This window comes from Sciurus carolinensis, chromosome 2, assembly GCF_902686445.1.
Source record: "Sciurus carolinensis chromosome 2, mSciCar1.2, whole genome shotgun sequence".
Lineage (NCBI taxonomy): Eukaryota > Metazoa > Chordata > Mammalia > Rodentia > Sciuridae > Sciurus > Sciurus carolinensis.
In genome coordinates this window covers 52,764,514-52,780,418 of record NC_062214.1, presented here as the reverse complement: position 1 = coordinate 52,780,418, position 15,905 = coordinate 52,764,514, and positions in this window count along the sequence as shown.

Below are 15,905 nucleotides of genomic sequence, written 5' to 3'. Positions count from 1 at the left end.
TGCAGCCTGGGGTCTCTCTTCCCTGGTAGAGAGGATTGTAGTGTCTTCACTACAGGAACATACTCATATTTCTAGGTGACTATTTTTTCCCCTCTAGTTTGGGGTCAAACCTGTAGATTTGCTTGCAACATGTTAGCAAGCACTGTACCCTATACCACTTGAGCTTCCTCCCTAACCTCCCTCCCATCTTCCTGCCACTTGTCCCAAATACAACTTCCAGTGTGTTCCTTTCACATTTTTAGGGTTCAGAAGTCCTTGACTAAATAGGGTGTGACCTGAACAAGGCTGAACGAGTCTTGTCACATTTTCCTCCCAACTCATCTCCACCCGTTATTAGTAAGCAATTCCCTTACTGAGCTGAGGCCTCAGCAAAGTCCTTATCATAGGGTCACAATAATTCTCATCAGATTTTACCTGGGTGAGGATGACCCAAAATCTATTTCCTTTTCCATTCCTTTTGCAGGTCTCTATAGACACTATAGAGGAATTAAAATCATCACCTTCCTATCTGTAATATATGAATTTTTTTCAAGAAACTTCCCCCAAAAAAAAGAATTAAAAAAAAGAGCAATTGACTAAAAATACTTCCATCAAAAAAAAAAAAAGAAACTTCCCTGTTTTGTGTTGAATTGTTACTCCTCTCTCAGATTTGCAATTTATCTCTAGCAAAATGAAACTACTCAGATCAATAGCAACCTATCACAATGAGAGTTACATAAGAATAAACAAGTACATATGGACTAAATGAATGATTGATGTCTTGTTCTGGACCATATTTATCATGGGCTGACAATAAGCAGGGTTTTAGGGGGAATGCTGAGGATAGTGAATGATTCCATTTTTAGTTCAGCTGAACATTTTTGAACATCTGTTCTTGTAGTGCCAATCACTATGTCAGAAGCAGGGAACAGAGATGAACAAGTAAGTTCCTGCCCTCAGGGAGCTCCCTGGATAGTGGGGTGATCCAAGAGTGCTCAACGTGCTGGTGCTCTAACAAAGGGGTGTATGTACAAAGTCTGTGGGAGCACAAGAAGGAAGTGACTAACTCTGCCGTGGGGCACAGGGAAAGTCTCAAGACGCTGGGACATCAGGGTTGGGCCTCAAAGACACTCCCTTTCCCAGCATGAGCCTGACTCCAACTCTGGGGACAATGTCTTCCCTCAGGGGAAAAGCTGGTGTTGGGCGCCATCCCTGACTTCCCAAGTCTCTTTTCCCAGATACCTTTGAGGGGAGAAAAGAGGGTCAACATAGGTTTTAAAGACCTTTCCTTTTCCTCCTCCTCGAAGACTTGTTCTCTTCACCCGTTATGAAGAGTAAAGGGAGGGTACTGGGCATTCATGGTCAGACTTACAAATAAAATGGTAGAACAAAAGAAAGGATAGGAATGAAAGCCATGGTGTACCAAGGTTAGGGGAAAGTCAGTGGAAGTGGTCCATCAATCCACCAGGTTGGAGTCTTTTATTAATGACATTATTTAGAATTGTGGGTGCTTGGAGATTATAAAAAACAGACTTTTAGCTAGTTATATATTACTGTTTTTAAATTCTTTAAGGACAATAAAGCCTCTTTACCCTGTGCCCCAGGTGGACTGCTCCATTTTCACCAAACTAGTTAACTTTCCAAGAGTTCAGACAAAATTGAACATTTAAGACTGATTTGGGACTTCTAACAGATTCTGGCTTTTGTTGTATCCAGCAGGTAGCAGCTGGTGGGAGGAATTGGGGTCTTGATCTGCAAGTTCTGACCTCCCTCCCAAGGATACAGTGCTGTGAGGATCCATCATACCAAAAGCCCAGTGGTTGTCTAACCCTGTCTTGCTCCTCAGATGTGAACTCATGAGACAGTGGACTGGGGAGCAGGAAAGAAGATCAGGGCTCCAATGAACCTCACAGCCCTAGGTTCAGAAGCAGAGAGCTTTGAGATGATTGACGCAGGACATTTCTCTGGGACCACTATGGTTATCTCATGAAGAGTAATCTTAGCCCATGAGGAGGCCAAGAAGTTTTCCTTTTGACAATGGCAAGACATTTGTTTCAACCCAGAAGTACAGAGTTGTTAAAGAGACTGAAAAGATTCTCCAGCCAGAATGCTTAATTTTGAATCTTGTGAGTTTGAGCAAGTTACTTAATCTCTCCATGCCTCAGTTTCTCATTCTAAAGATGGTTATAATAGTAGTACCTCTCTTAACAGGATTGTGATGAAGATGGAATGAGTTCTTATATGTGAAATGCTTGGAACAGAGCTTGGCAAGTAGTAAGTAACGAATAAACATTATCTGCTGTTGTTAGTGGAAATTGAGTCCAATTAAAAGTTGCTCAAGTTTGATACGTAAGTTATTTGCTCAGTGTGTTTGGGTCTCTGAATTCTATGCTAGATATTTAGGGAAACAAAAAACTCTAGAACCATCTTTTCCTTGAAGTTGACAAGTTTCCTCAGGAGTAGAGTATATTTGGTTGGCAGAACTATGGTTATTATGGTAAGAATACAATGTAGAGAATATTTACAGGAGACATCAGAAAGAGTGGGATGCCCAAGGCCATCCCCATTTTGTTCTGCAGTTTATAGTCTTGTTCCTGGCTTCCATTTTCTATATATCACAGTGTCTTCTCAGAAAACGAAATGTCCACCTCAATTTTACGTTACATTCCTCTTTAGAGTAAGAAATAATTGTTTCTGTATTACAAAAATACTATGGGGTACTTGTAAGAAAAAAAAAAAAACCAAAGCAAACAAAAACAAATAGTTGAAAGGAAGGAAACCTCATTTATACCCTCAGTTATGCCTGTGTGTGTAGGTTTCTGGATCTTCCACATCATGTATACAACTCTTCCAACAAAAATTGGCTCACATTGTACACATTATTTTCTCATCTGTATTTTCCACTTAACAATATATCACAAACATCTTTCCATGACAATACATCTACAACATAATTTTGAATGACTGAATAGTATTTTGTTTGATAGATGAACCATCTTTTCACACAACTTTTATTTATTGTTGAACACACAGTTCCTTTCCAATTATTAGAATCTTGAAAGGGTTGCCAACCTATCACCTGGAAACCAATTGTTTGGTTTCTCAATTATTTCCTCAGTATAAGTTCATGTGAGTGGTATTGTGGAGTCACAGAATACCTATACGTCATAGGTTTGGGTTGCCAGATATGCCCCTGGAAGTCTGGACCATTGAAACTCTCATCTGTGAAAGATTTTTAAAAAATACTTTATAAATATTCATAAAGGAAATAAATGAGTGAAAGGAAGGCCAGTAGAGTAGAGAAAGGAGACTAGGGGGAAGAAGGAGGAGAAAGACAGGGGTTAGGGACCAGGAACTGAAATGGAGTAAATTAAATTTCACACATGTATGATTTTGTCAAACTATTATGTATGACTATATTGTAATAGTAGAATAAAATAAAATAAAATTTTAAATTCTTTGCCAATTTATGAGGCAAGAGGAATCTTTGGTTAACTTACATCCTTTGATAGCTAATTAGATTGAATATTTAAAATGTTTTGAAACCATGTATATTTCTGCTTCTAAGAACTACCTGTTCATGTGCTTAGTCTATTTTTTTGGTGGAGGTGTTAGTCTTTTTTTTTTCCTAAACTAACCTCAAACTGAAAGTGAAAGGTTATTGATGCTGTCATGTTTGTTTCAAATATTGTTTTATAGTTTACTATTTAACTTTAAATTTTAAGTTTTTTGGGCTGGGGAGATAGCTCAGCTGGTAGAGTACAAATTTAAGTTTTTTTTAAACACATGAAGTCAAATCTATGATCTTTTTTAGTTTTAATCTTCAGTTGCTCTAATACTCTAAGAATACATAGAGGGAACTGTAGTTGTAGCTCAGTGGTAGAGCCTAGCACGTGTGAGGCACTGGATACGATCCTAAGCACCATATAAAAATAAATTAATTAATAAAAGCAAATTAATGTTCTACAATTAATAAAAAAGGACACAACTTGGTTATTAAAAATATAGAGAGAGCCTCTTATCTCTTCTTGTGGTAATCTTTATGATCACATTTTTACATTTTTACATATACCATTAAATTCTTCAGGTTAATGTGCAGAATTTAACGAGTTTTAGTATATTCACAAAGCTGTGCAACCACCACCATTATCCAATTCTAAAACATTTTTGTCACTCCTCCAAAGAATCCCCACACCCATCAGCATCACTCCTCATGCTCCCTAACCCCCAGCTTTTGAAAACCACTAATCTACTTTCTGTCTGTATGGATTTGCCTATTCTGGATATTTCATATAAATGAAATCATATGCTATGTGGCCTTTTGTGTCTGGCTTCTTTCACTTAGCATAATGTTTCCAAGATTCATCAATGTTGTAGGATGAATCAATATTTTGTTTCTTTTATAGTTCCCATTTATGGATATGATACATTTTGCCTCTCCATTCATCAATTATTGTAATTGTATAATATATTTTCTAGTGGGGAATACTGTACCTCAGTGGTTCTAAACACATTCAGGCTTGCCTGGGAAATTGTTAGAAATGCAGTTTTCAGATCTCATCCCAGACCCACTGAATTACAACGTCTTTTAAAAAGTCTGCCATGGATTCTGATCCACAATTGTCTGAAACAACTGGTATACTTCTTCTTTAACATTATTTTGGTTTTTCTTGATTTATTAATTCCTCTACCTGAAGTCTAATGTTTTGTAATGTAAATCCAGGTTTCAATTTTAGAAGTTGTTAAAGTTGTCCTAAAATCTTCTACCCTTATATTTTTTTCCTTCCTTCCTCCTCCTCATTCTCCTCCTTCTCTTCTTTTATTTTTTGAGGTGCTGGGGATCAAATCTAGGGCCTCCTGTATGCTTGGCAAGCACTCTACCACTGAACCATTTCCCTATCCTACCCATACTTTTTTCATTGTTGGGATCATTGATATTTTAAAATTTCCTCTTCTTGGTCTTCTCATTTACTTGGGTTTTTAGATCCAGATTTTTAATTTAATTTTATTTTTTTGCAATACTAGGTATTGAACCCAGGGTCTCTTCTATGCTAGGCAAGTTCTCTACCACTGAGCTATATCCCTAACCCTTATTATTGTTTTGTATGCTCTTATTAGTGCATTATCTATATATGATAGTTGGGTCCTAATTGTCTTTTTAAAGGTAGAGTCTTTTCAAGAAAACAATGTCCATATTTATATTAAATTTTATTTTATTTAAATGTTTATTATTTCTGGTTTGGGGCTCATCTTTTATTTTTATTTTAAGCTTTGAATTGCTAAGAGTATAAAAACTACAGTTCTCAACATGCATCACTACAGGGTTCTTTTGTTTCCACTGCCTCACATCACATCTTGGGATATATACAAGGTGTCATCAAGTGTCTGCTACCGAACTGCCAGAGTGACCCTTCTCTGTGTGGGCATAGAGATGGTTATACTGGGCAGGTGTGTGTCGGGGGGTAGGTAGAAGAGCCCTTAGGTGCCCCGTAGGTGGAGGGGTAGCTGCTTGTTTTCCTGGTGGTGATAGGAAAATGCAGATATCTTCCTTTCTTTTTCAATTGGTCTGTTTTGAGAAAAGAAGCTAGGTAATTTCATGAACTAAAAACACTAAAAAGTAAGGTCATAACATTTCTTCTCTGACTGCCTTATGTTTAATATCTACTCTTTCAAGATTTTGTGCCTTTTATTTTGGTCTTTGTCTTCAGCATTATGAATTTAAAAAAATCCTTTCACCATGTGTTCATGGCAAATCAGTGATATGGGAATGTGGTGGCCATTCTGATAGAGTGGCTTATTTTCTTTAGAGGTTCATGTCTCAGGAGAGGATCCTCTATTCCAGGTACAGGAGAAATGGCATTGTTTCCACTGCATTTTGTTTAAAGGTCACAGTTGGACTGAAAAGGACAGAGATAGTGCAAAATGAAAAGAAATCTTTAAACTTCCAGAATTCTATTGGCAAAAGCAAGCTGAGATAACTACTGACAACATAGATTACCTTTCTTGGAAAAAGAAGGAAAACCAGAAGGCAGAGCCAGAGTCATGGAAATTCTTCCTGAGCAGAAATGGGGCTGAATCTTAATCCACGGACTTTGGACATTTGCCCAGCTGGATTTCAGAACTGCTACAGACCACTAGCTTCTGCACTGCTCCCATTTTACCCATTTTTTTGAACAGGAGTATCTCTAGTGGTTATCCATGCCTTTCCTACCACAGATTGTTGGGGCTGTATATGTAGGTGGGTGCAGATAACTGCACTTCTCAGGTATTCAGACTGAAAGGACTGCAACACCCAAGTTGCTGGACTTAAGGAATTATACCTGAAGAACCTCATCTGCATCTGGATTTGATTTAGATGATGGAATTCTGCATGTTAAGCTGATGCTGGACTTTTGGTGGCCTTGAAAGGTAGGGAGTGTCTTTTACATGGGGGAAGAATATAAATAATTTGTGTTCAGGGGTGGACTTTCATGGTTTTAAAATTTCATCCACAAATTCTTTCTTATTTCTCCCTTAGGTGATGAACCTTAATTCCCTTCTGTTTGAGGTGGGACCTGGACATTGTGACTCATTTCTAATGAATAGAATATGGCAGTAAAGATGGTGTGTGACTTCTGAGACCAAGTCATGACAGATATTGTGACTACTTCTTTGCATTTCTTTTCACTAACTCTGGGGAAAACCAACTGCCCTGTAGCCAAGCAGCCCTATGGGGAGATCCACACAGGGAGCAACTGGGGCCTTCTGGCAACAGCCATGTGAATGAGTATATCTTATAGGCCCCATTAAGCCTTTAGATGATGATGGCAGCCCCTGTTGACATCTCGACTACAACCTTATTTTGAGCTAGAACCACTCAACTGAGTTGCTGTGATTCTTGATCAACAAAAGCTTTTTCATAGTAAATGTTTGCTATTTTATGTTTTGGGTGTAATTTGTTACATAGCAATAGTTAATTCATATGTGGATATACTGTCATTCTGGCAGAGCTCGATTCTTGACACCTTTAGATCCTAGATACCTATTAGGAAAGAAAGATCCAATTCAAGATCTCTTCAGAGAATGTGGCAGAGATTTTCTCAGAAAGATATATTATAAGTGTAACACTCAATACAACTTTACAGACTGAAAATTTGTATAATTAGTACTCAAATCAAGAACCAGTTCACTGAATCCCCAGAACCTCCACATCAGCCCCTTTCCAGTCATTACCCTAACAAGGGCAGTCACTGTTTAACAGCAAAGATTAGCTTTGCCTACTTTTGCCCCTTATGTAATGAAATCATATTCTTTTGTGCCTGGCTTCCTATACTTAATATTGCGTTTATGAGATATATCCAAATTGTTGTGCATAGATGTAGATTGCTCATTATAATTACTCTGTAACATTCTATTGTGTGAATTCCACAATTTATTTATTATCCTTTCTACTAGTGATGGACATTTGAATGGCTTCCAGTTTGGGGCTATTACAAATAGTCTAACTATGAACACATAAAGGTAAGTTCTATGTTATGTGTCTAAAGACTGATAAATGAATCTGTAGATTACTTTCCACAGCCTACCTATCTGACACAGCAATGAAGAAACAGAAAGCTTGTAAAAATAATTGAAATAAATGTTCCCATTAGCTAATCTGAATCATTTCTACTAAAAGACAGCATGAAAGATTCCCATAGAAGCTACTAATTCCTGCTTGTCCATTGACTGTACGGTGTGCAAGGCTCTGGGAGGAAAATCTGGCCCTGTTCCCCAGAATTTTTTTCATAACTTAGTAAGAGGACAGGGCAAGGACCTGTGTGCTAGAAAGCAGCACACATCTCCAAAAAGCCAAGGAAATTCCTTTTTTAAGAAGTTTTTAAAAAAATTAGTACATTGTAATTATACATAATAGTGGGATTTATTGTTATATATTTGTGTGAGATTCCTTAATGGAAGGGAGTCAAGGGGGAATAAGATGGGCTTCGTAGAGATTAGGAATTGGATAATCGACATTAGTAGACACTGAGAACTGGGGATGAGGTGGAAATGGGAAGAGAAAAGTCAGAGGTTGGCATTGTTTATAGAGAAACCACCTCATTAAAAATGAGTTGAAGAAACTCAAAGGGGGACAAACCAAATCTACTCCGATGCTCTCCCCACCAATATTTCCATTGTTAAAGAACATGGGAACTTTTTTCTATAGCATAGAAACCTCATTTCAGGTGGGGCTTTCTTTTTCACCAGAACTTATTTTCTTAAAGATTAGAATGTCTGAAGTGGAAACTTGATTTAAGTTAAAAGATGCCAACCTCATTTGCTCATCCGTGAGTATTGAGTCTGTGTAAATTGCTGTCCCACATCACTGAGGATTGGAAGTGAATGAAGGATGGCCTGAGATAAGCCAATTCCAAATGATCTTAAGTAGTATTTGCAACCTACGTAGAGTGGTTGTGAAATGGTTAAGCAGAAAATTCCTGGGAATGTTTGCCACAGGAAGCTTGGTAAAGTTGATGATATCTGCACGGTGGGGGAGACATTTTCAAGTTGTTCTCAGCCTGGAAACAGTTCCCTTCACCAAAAAAACAGAATGCTGTAAAGCTCCCTCAAGGCTGCAGTGGTGATCAGAGATGCAGACTGTTGAATGAAGAAAAGTATTTATGAACAAAAAAAATGCTTGGTACAAAGATAGAGCACTGATAGAGCAATGCAGTGGGCATTTTGCATCATGTGTGCCAGAATTCAATGCCATGTGCACGGGTCTGTGTGGTAGCCAGTAGGAAAAGGTCTACCCAGAGGTATACAAAGTTTTGCTGATGAGATGCACTAGTGTAAACTCGAACAGTTGTATGTAGAGAGAACTCATTGCTGTTGATATGAAAGGATGACAATGAGGAAGATTTTCCCATACAATCCATGGTGGAAATGTGGCATGGCATAGGGCCCGAAGAGCACATGATATAAATCCAAGAACAATGATAGAAGAAGATTCAAACAGCAGGTAAGGGACTCTTCCTTGGGTGTATATCTGAGGCTTCAATAGGGCAGAAGTGGATATAGACAGCAGAACCTCCTGTGGTTCTGATATTGCAGTATCCACATATATACATATGATTAATAATATTCTAGAAGCTGTATAAGGCCCATTGTATAGATCAATTCAGTTCTCAGTAACAATATAAGGTACTTGGGTGAGACAAATCCAATGGATAAAAAGACCAAAATGGAGTCATTTTTCATGCTGTCTTTAAGTTCTGACAAAGCCTTTGTCTCCACAGACTTTGGACAAGATGATCTCTTCTCTGTGACCAGAGCCCATTATGCAGACTGGAGTGACTTTAAGGACTTTTCTGGTCTGAGAGTGAAGGCCCATGTTACAGTCATAAGAGTATCCCTGAGTTTTCCCTCTCAGGGATGTGTTCTAGTTCTTTCAGAAGATGAGCCCTCAAGATGCTATGAGTCAGTGTATGTCCATTTTGCTGGCAGCTGGCACATGTGGATGGTGAACCTTGACCACCACACAGTGGAAGTCCACCCCTCTTACATATGGATAAGCATGTCCCCTGCCACCCCCTTGCTAGTAATTTTCAAAATTATCTATGGAAGCCCATTTTTGCCTAAGTCCTCTTGGAAATGCTAAACACTCCTCACTCTAAGCACAACAGCTCTGCATTTAGTCTTTTACACAGTGACCTGGTCTCATTTAAGCATTGCATTTTGCAGATGGGGAACTGGAGACAGAGTAGTTGTGGCCTGTCCCCAGGGTCCACTTAGGGTCAGACATTTCTGACCCTAGTTCTGAACACCTCTGATTTCTTCCATTAGTACTTCCTTTTCCTGTGGCTAGTGCTCCTCCCCATGTTTTCCCCAAAATCCTTTCCAGTGGTTGCCTTCGAATATAAAAATAAAAGTTGTGTGGCAAAGAGGATAATTTTCCAGTAAAGTTGTGTTCATATTGCTGAGGTCAGTGTACCTCATCCTCAGGTCCTCTAAGCAATGGCTGTTTCTGAGAGAGAGCCAACTGGTTGGACAAGTGTGTCCACCTAGTCTAATGACAACAGCTGACATTTAGATATGGGGCATCAGAGTACTTAGAAGGTTTTAATCTTGTCTCCTGCGGCCTTTTCTCTTGGTATTTCCTGAGGACAGAGTGGGGCCTGCAGGAACTAGCTTTGGATCTCTGACTAAGCCTTTTTTTCTGGAAAGGAGCAAGCCACAACGAGGGCCTCATTCCTGGATGGGCATAAGAACTGGGGAGAGGCAGAGCAAGGATGAGAGCTGGGGTTTCTTGGTCTAGTGTCCTCGGTGTCCCCCAAAGACTGGAGAACTTGAGGGCAGGTGGCTGAATATTTACAAACTATGTGACCTTGGCAGCAAGATAGTGAGAGGCTTCAGAAACAAGAACAAACTCAGAATTCTCCCCCATAGCTAAGACAAAGAATCTCCTCTGGGAATATATTCTTTCTCAATTGTGAAATGTTTGCTAAAGGAAGAGAAGCCCCCTATACACTGTTGCACATGATCACTACCAAATCATTTCATCAGAAACTTGACTTGGGTTCTACATGCAAGTGTGTAGCAATTTACAAAATTTCTTGTTTGTGCATGGTGAAGATATTTGTTAAACCATTAAGACAACAAAATAAAAAGATTGTTCTTACTACTCTATGGTGACATCAGCCAGACCAGTGGGAACTTTTGTGTGTGGACTATCAACAGGATAGGGAACCAGGCAGCCTTCTGGAGGAGTCAGGGATGTTCTAAACCTTGGTCCAGGTGGTGGCTCCTTGGGCACATCAATGAGTAAAAACGGAGGCTGAGGCAGGAAGATCATCTGGGTCCAGGAGTTAGAGGTCACCCTGGTAAGCACAGTAAGACTCCTATCTCAAAACACAACATAAAAAAGAAAAAAATCATCGAGGTATACATTTGAGATTTTGCTTTTTACTGTGTGTAAGTTATGGTGGCCATAAAAAAGAAAAATAATTGTATTTTATTTGTTATTGTACTGGGGATTGAACTCAGGGACATTCTGCCACTGAGATAAATCCTAAGCCCTTCTTATTTTATTTTGAAACAGGGTTTTGCTGGGGCTCCCTTTGAACTTGCAATCCTCCTGCCTCAGCTTCCTGAGGTTAGTTACAGGTGTGTACTGCCACACTCAGCTAAGAAAAATAATTTTAAAATGCAGTTTTCATTGCTTTGATAAACCATTAGTTTCATTTCCAAAAGCTAAAATAACAAGTAACTTATATGATATTTCAAACCATCTCTGGTTTTCCCCTACAATACCTTTTGTGCCCAGTCCTTACCTCATAAAACATGACCGACTGACTTTTAAGGGTCAAAGATGATTTTTCTCCATCTGTCATTCTTGTCCGTGGCAAATGTGGACATGTCATTTGGAATGTAGCACGGAGGCCCTGATGAAATTGGAAAAGCATGTGGAGATAAAAATCACTCTGGGATGAATCCAGACACTTCCTGCCACTTGCCAGATGTCACAGAGCTGGAAGCCACCCTCCCGGGGGGAAGTGATCAGCCAGCCTCAGCCAGATGTGTAGGAAGCTGCCCCGGACCCACATGCTAACACTGGTCCCGATTGTGTAGAGCATATGCTTTCAGTCAAGAGTGAAAAATGCAGGGCAGGGGCAACATGCCAGGAGTCTTTCAAGCATGGCCCACCAGTCAGCCTACAGCGGGATGCACTGATGCATCCAGTCAGCAATGTGTGTCACCACGACACAGGCTGAGGCTGGTTAAACGGTAACAGGGCCCAGTGACCTAATGCACACACTCAGCCCTTCCTGAGAACCTCATGCCATGGTTGTCATGCTGTGGGATGCGTGTCAGCTTGATTCTAGAGGCTGCCTGGTAAAATGTGTACTTAAAGTCATGGAGTAGACAGAAATGCACTTTCCTGCCCCAGCATTGTGTCAGAGACCTCTACAAGCTGCCAGGATGCATAGGTGCAGAGTTTCAGCTTCGTGTGATTTGGGGAATCTTGTGTGACTGCATGACAGGGCTGTTCTGGGAAGACTGCCTAGTGATGGGTTCACTCTGCTGGTATGGCTTTCCAGAGATCGGCTCTGCCTGAGGCATCCTCCCTTCCCTGTAGTGAGTCTTCAAGGTGTCTACCTACCCTTTCCTTTTATAGAAGCCCGAGTGTAGAAATTATTCAAATATTCTTCTATCTAAACCCACTGAGAAAGATTTTTCAAGAGTCCTATATAGTTCTGATCAGAGAGGTAAATATGGTTGTGCATACACACACATACATATTTGAGAGGAAGCAGGCAACCACATACAGTGTCATTCAGAGAGACCAGACAGACGACAGACATAGAGACAAGGACAGAGACACGCCAGGGCAGCCTATATGTGCTTACAACCCCTTGCTTGTCCAATAGCAGCAAATATTGTTCTTAGATGGAGGTCATGGTTGTTCTCATGGGTGTATACAGCTAAGTAGATGTAGAACATTTCTCAGCAGTTGTTCCTACCATTTGCCTCAGGAACCAGGAAACCTAGCCATGGAGAGTTCTGCTCCCAGTGCTTTTATGGGAAGACCTCCCAGTCTCTGGGGAATTCACAGATGCTGCATAAGGACATGGTCCAGTATAAGGCTATCATTTTTGGCAAAGGCACACACCTTTCTCTTTCCACCCAGACACTAGGAAAGCCAAAAGGACTTCAATCATCACTTCACTCATCAAAAATATTGCCTTCCTGTCCACACAAAGATCTTCCTTTGTATAATCACGCTCTGGTTTCCTTAAAATCTGATCCTCAGAATGGCAAGCACCAGAGAAAACTGCCTCATGCATGATGCATCTTTGTCCTTTGGGTCATAGCAGTATGGGTGTGAGTGTCCACCCTTCTACAAGTCACCCCATTTCAGTACCAAGCACTAAGAGCAGTCGCCAAAAAGTTGGCTGAACTTCATGTTTGTAGAGTGGATTCCACTCCCCTGGCAGAGAATTCTCAAGGAAAGCAGTGGTCATGATAATACATACCTGTGGCTCATCACCAGTCATTTACTTGGCTTTAGAATTGTTTTTGTGCTTACCGCTGGAATATGGGTCTGCCTAAGGCTGTGGGAATTCACAGCACTTTAAATAAACCTAAATGATCTTCCCCTTAAAGACCTGACTCAGGCAGAACTGAAGGGTTTTTAGTCTCCTGTTCTGCCAACCTGCTCAGAACTAAGAGTTAAAGGCAAGACACTAGCCTAAGATGTTCTTCCTCAATCACCTAGGAACAATAGATAAATAAAAACTTGAACTATTTTCAGCTAGTCTGCAAAGCAAGGAGCTTTAGTTAACCTTTCACAATGCCCACCCCACTGCCCACCCCAGGGGTTTCTACCTCCAGTGAAGTTCTTTTAAAGATTCCTCCCAGTTTTTTTCTGTGTGTCAACATCTTAAGACTTCTTTTCATCTGTTAATCCTAAAGGCTTTTACTTAATTTTGATATGCATAATGGTTAAGTTTTATGTGTCAATGTGGCTAGGCTATGCATAATGGTTAAGTTTTATGTGTCAATGTGGCTATGGTGCCCATTTGTTTGATCAAACACCAGTCCTAGAGGTTGCTGTGAAGGTATTTATTTAATATCTACAATAAATCAACATGAGGAGATTACCCTCAATAATCTGGGTACCCTCATTCAGTCAAAGGCCTTCTCAAAGAAGGTATTTTGCTTTAAGATTGTAATATGGAATATTATGAGAGTTGCCAGCCTGAAAGCCTGCCCTACAGATTTCAGACTTGCTAGCCCACAATTGGGTGAGCCAATTGCTTAAAGGAAATCTCTTAATGTAAGTGCACACACACACACACACAAACCCTATTGGTTCTGTTCTCTGGAGAACCCTGACATAAAACACAGTACCCATTCCTATTTCCTCAGTTTGTCTATTTCTCTCTCAATACTGCCAGGTCTGCTTTTTGTTCTCCTGCCACACACACAGCCCCCCTTTTCTTTTTCTGCATGCATGTGCATGTGAAGATCTCAGAGTCATCTTAAGGAAGTTTGGACTCCACTTTTAGGAACTTGTTTCGTCCTTCAGCTCAACCTCATCTCTAGGCTGAGCCATGAGCAGCCCTTCAGAGATCTGCCATCCATCTGAACACTGTATTGAGGAAAGCTTCCATTCCCACAGTTCAGGAGGCACAAAGAGAAGTGTCTAAGCCCTAGAAGCCTGAGTACTGATGGACTCAGAATGGGGTAGTACACTGTTTTTGAACCAGGTCCTGAAAACCTGCAGGGGAAAGCCTGGTTATCAGGAAGGTTGTGAGGTCTTTCCTTGGTTGGCCCAAGTGTCTTTGGCTGACCACTGAGTTCTTGTGAGGTGATCAGACCTTGAACAAAGTCTCATTGTCCTGCTACCTACCCCTGCAGTCCAATATTGCTGTCTTCCTCTGGCACCTGGTTTCTAAAGAGCTTGTTATTTAATGCTATGGATTTTGGGGGATGTTGAAAGCACCATCTCACATAAGTATTTATTCTGGTATTTCTGATTATTTGGTGGAAACCATTTAATTTTTTTTTCTTCAAGGAAATATCCTAGTGAGAATTATGTGGGAGAGTTAGTATCTAAGAAAGAATACTATCACTAGAAAGTTAGCATCTGGGAGGGTGGGATTTTTTGTTTGTCTATGTTTGTCTCTCTAGCACTAAGCACAGGCACAGAACATCAATTATCTTCATAGAATGAATGGGGTAATAATTTTTTTTGTAAATAAATTTTTTAAAAAGTCTTCCTATTTCCAGAAATCCTGGGATATGGGCTTTCTTAAAAACACCAAACAAGCAAAACAAAATAAAAACAAAACCAAAAAGAAGAGAGAACCCTACAAATCCCTCAAGCATTAACTCTTGATTTTCTGGGGAAATAGTAATGAATGCCTACTTGGATTCATTTGTTCTTTCAATATACATTTCTTACACATCAGTCAATGCCAGCATTGGCCCACAACTTTTGGGACTTTAGCTGATGAAAGAACACAGCTCCACCTTCAAGGAGCTCCCCCATCCAATAGCAGACAGACTAGGGCTCTGATAATTACTATACAATGTGGTGAGTGTTCTCAGTCCTGGAGGGGGGCTCCAGGAGCCAGGGAGGGAGTGACTAACTTCTGACTGCCTGGGGCCTCAGGGAAGGCTGGAACTTGAAGCTTTAACAGGAGTTCACATGCCTGGCGAGGGGCAGGGAGAGGGAAGGAGTCCAAATTCTACCTTGGACCATGGTTCCATCAGATTACACACTTACCAGAGTTGCTGACAATTAGCCAATGGACAAGCAAAAGTTGGCTCTTCTTTCTTTTTCTCTTCTCTCCCTCCTGAGAAAGATGCTAATGAACAACAGTGGCCAAAAGACAGGTGAGAGTAAAGAAGAAACTGGATAATGGGCCAACTGGATAGCCATCCTCCTCTGAATCATGTGACTTGGCCATACTGAAGTCACTAATGTGGAACAAGGATTGGTAACCTCATGGCTTTTCTATCAAGAGGGGTCCTTAGAGGAAGAGGGCCCATCTGTGACATCTGTTAGGCTTACCACCTTGCAGAGAACCAGGTCACTGGGGGCTGCTTAACCAGGTGTGGCTTTATAATGTGATAGACTGGGATTCTTAAGACAAAGAGTAACTGCTCTTAAGAGAGTGGGTGCTGCTAAAAACCTGTTGCCCGTTAATTGCTGTGGATGGAATATGCCAAGGTATCTTAATTCAAATCTTACCTCACCATCCTAGGGACCTTTTGTTGCTGTAAGTAAGGAGGGTCCTTGGTTCCAAGAAGAAAATTAAAGGCTGCTCCTGAGATGAGCACAGTCATTTGATGAAAGAAACACATGGTTGCATTTAGAGATCAGATCTCAACAAGACGGGGCACCACCTCCTGCCCAGAGAGGAACGGGTCACAGGATGCAAAACTGGAATTTATGT